The sequence below is a fragment of the Lolium perenne genome, chromosome 7 (genome assembly GCF_019359855.2).
Source record: "Lolium perenne isolate Kyuss_39 chromosome 7, Kyuss_2.0, whole genome shotgun sequence".
Classification (NCBI taxonomy): domain Eukaryota; kingdom Viridiplantae; phylum Streptophyta; class Magnoliopsida; order Poales; family Poaceae; genus Lolium; species Lolium perenne.
Genome location: NC_067250.2, coordinates 276,911,707 through 276,917,164, shown reverse-complemented (window position 1 = coordinate 276,917,164; position 5,458 = coordinate 276,911,707). Strand labels below are relative to the sequence as shown.

General features: G+C 47.5%; 1 long non-coding RNA gene across 1 annotated transcript; it reads left to right on the top strand.

Annotated features, from left to right (window-relative positions):
• Nucleotides 1-1,227: 1,227 nt before the first annotated feature.
• On the top strand, nt 1,228-4,418 carry LOC127317869 (uncharacterized). The gene is made up of 2 exons (XR_007861501.2): nt 1,228-1,503; nt 4,233-4,418. It is a non-coding gene; the product is annotated as an uncharacterized lncRNA (long non-coding RNA).
• Nucleotides 4,419-5,458: the final 1,040 nt, after the last annotated feature.

Genomic DNA, 5,458 nt, shown 5'->3' with positions numbered 1-5,458 from the left:
CCTGGAGACTCTAGAGCGGATCAACCTTAGCAAGGAACAGCTCAAACACAGCACCACTGAATTCCACGGTGTGGTTCCGGATAAAAAGGCAAACTCCTTAGGCAGTATCAGACTTCCCGTAGCCTTCGGCGATGTTGAAAATTTCCGTGAAGAAATGATCACGTTTGAGGTCGTGCCCTTCAAGAGCTCCTACCACGTCATCTTCGGCAGACCCACCTACCACAAGTTCCACGCAAGAGCGTGCTATATCTACAACAAGCTTAAGATTCTGGGTCCCAACGGTATGATTACCATATCCGGAGACTACAAGAAAGCTCACGAGTGCGAGTTGGGTGAAGCCGCCTTCGCAGAATCTGTGATATCCGGAGAGGAGCTGGAAGGCTACAGGGCCGCGGTGGATCCGACAGAGATGCAAACCACCAAGAGGCAGATCTCCGAACAGAAAAACTCGTTCAGGGCCGCGATAGAGACCAAAAACATCGACCTCAAGAAGGGAGATTCATCTAAACAGGTCTCGGTCGGAGCCAACATGGACCCCAAATAGGAAGACGTGCTCGTCGAGTTCCTTCGCGCTAACATGGACATCTTCTGTAACGGCCCAGGAAAATACCCCTATTAAATTTGTTTGTTATTTTCTTTTTGTATCATCATGCATGCATCAAACCATCCACATGTTTTTATCAAGCTAAAATTATATGCATATTTATCTTTATTTTCGCCTCTCATATGGTTTAATAAAACCATCCCATCTTTCTTCTTATTTTCAAGGAAAACCATATACAAGTTATTTTGTACCTATTTGCAAAATGGTTTCAATACAAAAATTCAAGTTTGGAAAATGTTCGCAAAAGGGACTGAGCTCTTCCTTCTCTGTCTCTCTTTCTTATTTATTCTCTATATCTGATCTTCCTTTGCAAAAATCAGATTCCAGGAAGAAAATCTAGACATGCAATCCTTTTTCTATCTAGCCCACGTCCCTCTTTTGTTTTCCTTCTCTCTAGAACCAGCCCACACTTCTAGCCGCTCCTTTCTTGTGGCCTGCTCCACCACCAGCCCAACGTATCCATCGAAGCCACCATCAAGTCTTTCTTCTTCCTTCTGTACGGCTAAGCATCTGTGCCTCAGCACGTCCCTGTCTAGCTGATGGACGGTGGCATAGGCGCTTCCTCCTCTCCATAAAAAAACCAACAGCGCCCGTCCCATCGAACCCTAACTCGTTTCCTCCAAGCCGCTGCCACCCTCTCCAGCTCCTCACAAAAACCCTACCCGTGAGCCACTCCGCCGTCTACCGTCCGCCGCCGACGCCATCGCCGCCGATAAGCTCACCTGAGCGGTGAAATCAGACCACCATCTGCTCCTCTCCATCCTCATCGTCTTCACGGAGCCGGATAGCCTGCAGCAGCTCGAGACCGTCGATGTCTGCATCATCTACTCGGCCACCTCCTTCTTCTTCATCTCCGGCAGCTCCTCCGCCGCTCCCTTCTCGTCACCGATCACCCCAGGGTGAGCAGCCTCCCCTCCTTCCTCCCCTGCATGCTACCACACCCCTGGATCGAGGAAGAAGCGACGGGAAAACGAGATAGATTCGAAAACGAAATCAGAAAAATTCCAGTTTTTGTCTGTTTCACGGTGATGTCTCCCGACGAAGATCCCCGGCGAACCAGGTCGTTTCATCACGAGATTCTTGTTCCAGTAGATGCACAACTTCACCAACTTCACCCTCTTTCTACTGGTTTTTGAATCACCCAAAACGGAGTAGCGTAGACGTCGCTACCTTCGTCCAAAGTCAGGTCCAGAAAACAGTTTCTGTTCAGTTTTCAGTTCAGCTGTTCCTCGCCGTGTCGCGTTCGGTTTTTCCGACGAGTCTCACCGACGTTGCACTCCTTCTCAGCACGAACCAAAGGAACCACTAGATCCACATGCAGCTACACCACAGTTGTTTTCTTTTCGCAAATCGATGCAGAGATTCGTCGTGGCCACGACTTTAAAATCCGTGCAAAAACCTGCCTACAGGAACACTCCGCTGTCACTTTTCAGATTCAGTGTCAAAAATTCAGTTAGCGCACACCCACACCTTTTCTTGTTAGCGTCCTGTTTCATACCAAAAATCAAACAGCAACACGGTGGTTCTGTACCTTGCCAACCATCGGCGCCTCTCTCTGGTTCAAATCCCATAGCCGGCAGAAATGCCAAATGTTTTTGCATGTCAAGCTCAATGCCTATTTTTCAAACGCTTTAAAACTTCACTTTCCCAATTTCAAATCATACAAACTTATATCCTTTCTGTTCAGAATTTTGTCAACTTTCCAAATATAAAACTTGTTTCAACTTTTGAACAATAAAATCTGACCACTTCATAAATTGGGATTTAAATTGATATAACTTGCAAAATTCCTAACTTGATATTTATGACTCCAAATTTAGTAAACTTTATATCCACATTGATCAGAAAAATGAGAGGAACATGAATATGCCATCCATTCATCTGTTTGCATCTCGCATCATGTCGCGCGTTGATAGTCGTGCATATTCACCTAACATATATGCGGAGTATTTCGGAACACCGACTAGGTTTCCCCGCTCCGTTTAATATTGAATTAGCTCACCCCTGCCATGTTATGCCATGCTAACAACCATTTAACTTTGCCGGTAGAAATGCAACTCGAACCTAATAATTTGCTTGTCTGGGTTCCGATCCCGATTAATTTGCATAAGTTCCATCGCCGCATCATGTTTGCCATGTCATGCATATCATATCATGATCATGCCGATTCTTTTGCCGTTTTAGTAAGTGTTGCACCCGTTGTTTGTTGTAGTGTTTTGCTTCTTCCCGGATAGTGTTCCTCGGCAAGCTTTAACAGGCAAGCATTTCCTCTATACTCCTGCCCCTGCAGAAGTCGCTCACCTATTTTATTTTGCCTTCTCCCTCATGCTAGACTTAAGTTGCGTTCTTGTCACGTGTCCCTTCCACTTGTTACCTCAAGCAGCCCATATTGCCACCACCAACCACCAACCTCCTACAGCTGATGTTTGGTTATCGGGTCTGCCTTGCGAGTCGTAGTGCATGCTAGTGATGTTTATATCTCGTTACCGTTACCGCTATCTTATCGGGTTATCTGTTGGGAATCACGACACATGGCTTATGGATATATTTGTTGAGGGTATCATGGTTACTTGTTAATAATTGTTAAGGGGAGGCATTGGTGGGTCAGCTGATCGTTTTATGACGGCTCACTTGTGTTTCTTTAAAGCTTAGGACCCTAGTTCCTGTTATCTGTTCCGAGACTGAGCGCTCTAACCACACGTGGATATGCCTATGGGTCTCCCCTCGACCACTGTCGGAATCTACAGCTTTGTTCAGTGGCCACAACTAGATTGTAACGTTTCCTTTTTAATGCGTGCGTGCAAGCTTGTTTCCTTCTGTTACTTTTGGGGAAGCCTTATGCCTTGTATCCCTTTGTTCTTGTACGCACGTATAGGTGGGATACGATGTTAAGCGGTATCCGAAAGAGTGAGGTCATTGGTCATCTCCCCAGAGTGAGCTCTGATCCAATGTGCATCTCCTAGGAACTGACTTAGCCGTAGACTCAAACAGCTAAGTCTGCTTCGGAGATACGGCCGGACTTCGATTCAGGTTCAACTTGGTTAGGTGGCTTCCTGGGCATTGTTGTCGTGAAGGAGAGTGCGAGTCATGATATCCACCTGTCACAAGTGGGTCGATCGTGCGTGTGGGTACATTTGGGCAACCCCTGCAGGGTTACATCTTATCGATAAGCCGTGTCCACGGCTATGGACGACTTCGAGCTGTATGACTCGACCATAGACAACTTACACCTGTAGTTTCAATACTAATAACTTGTGTAGTAAGTAGCACAACTTCAATAATAAATGGTTAAAACTTGTCAACCGTGTGAGTGCCCTTGTAAGTACTTCCTTGCGAGTTGGGAACACATCGGCTGTGTTATGTTTGCAGAGTATAGAACTGTTAGCTTTTGCGCTCTCTCGTCTTCTCTGTTTAGACGAATGTAGTAGAGTGTCTCTATAGGTTTTTAGTGCTTGCGCGCTGCTGCTTAACCCCACCATATTGCCTATGACGTTTCTCTTGCGTCCTCGAAGTCCCCTGCGTGGCTCAAGTACAAAGGATGACTGGTTGACGAATGCTTATACGTCTTGAAGTTTTGTTAAGTACGAACCCGTACTTATTGCTGCTTCTACGGGACATAACCGGGCAGGTATGAAGATATGTTCGATGAAGACGACGTTAGGAAGGTTACCCTTCCGGCTTGGCCTGGGCAGGGTTATGGACGCCACTGATTATCTTCAGGACCCTTAGTCCAAATTTGTATCTTGTCCGTACTCGGATGTATTTGATCTTCTGTATGATTTGGATCTTATGTTGTATATTTGTATCTTGACTCTTTGGAGTCCTTGTTGTAATATATATGTTTCTTGTGGGCTCTATTGTAATCCTGTTGTAATGTTACCTCTCGTGTTAATTCCTTCGGCATCGCGTGTGTGATCCATCGCGCACGTCGTGTCGGAGGGCGTCTCTGGATCGATATCATGCGGATTTCGGCGGGTTCGCTGGGATCCTCACGGTACCGGTTTCGGGGCGTCACAAGCCACGACGAATCTCTGCATCGATTTGCGAAAAGAAAACAACTGTGGTGTAGCTGCATGTGGGGAGTATCTAGTGGTTCCTTTGGTTCGTGCTGAGAAGGAGTGCAACATCGGTGAGACTCGTCAGAAAAACCGAACGCGACACGGCGAGGAACAGCTGAACTGAAAACTGAACAGAAACTGTTTTCTGGACCCGACTTTGGACGAAGGTAGCGACGTCTACGCTACTCCGTTTTGGGTGATTCAAAAACCAGTAGAAAGAGAGTGAAGTTGTGCATCTACTGGAACAAGAATCTCGTGATGAAACGACCTGGTTCGCCAGGGATCTTCGTCGGGAGACATCACCGTGAAACAGACAAAAACTGGAATTTTTCTGATTTCGTTTTCGAATCTATCTCGTTTTCCCGTCGCTTCTTCCTCGATCCAGGGGTGTGGTAGCATGCAGGGGAGGAAGGAGGGGAGGCTGCTCACCCTGGGTTGGTCGGTGACGAGAAGGGAGCGGCAGAGGAGCTGCCGGAGATGAAGAAGAAGGAGGTGGCCGAGTAGATGATGCAGACATCGACGGTCTCGAGCTGCTGCAGGCTATCCGGCTCCGTGAAGACGATGAGGATGGAGAGGAGCAGATGGTGGTCCGATTTCACCGCTCAGGTGAGCTCATCGGCGGCCATGGCGTCGGCGGCGGACGGTAGACGGCGGAGTGGCACACGGGTAGGGTTTTTGTGAGGAGCTGGAGAGGGTGGCGGCGGCTTGGAGGAAACGAGCTAGGGTTCGATGGGACGGGCGTTGTTGGTTTTTTTATGGAGAGTGCTTGCGCACAGTTGACGTGGGCGTAGTAGCT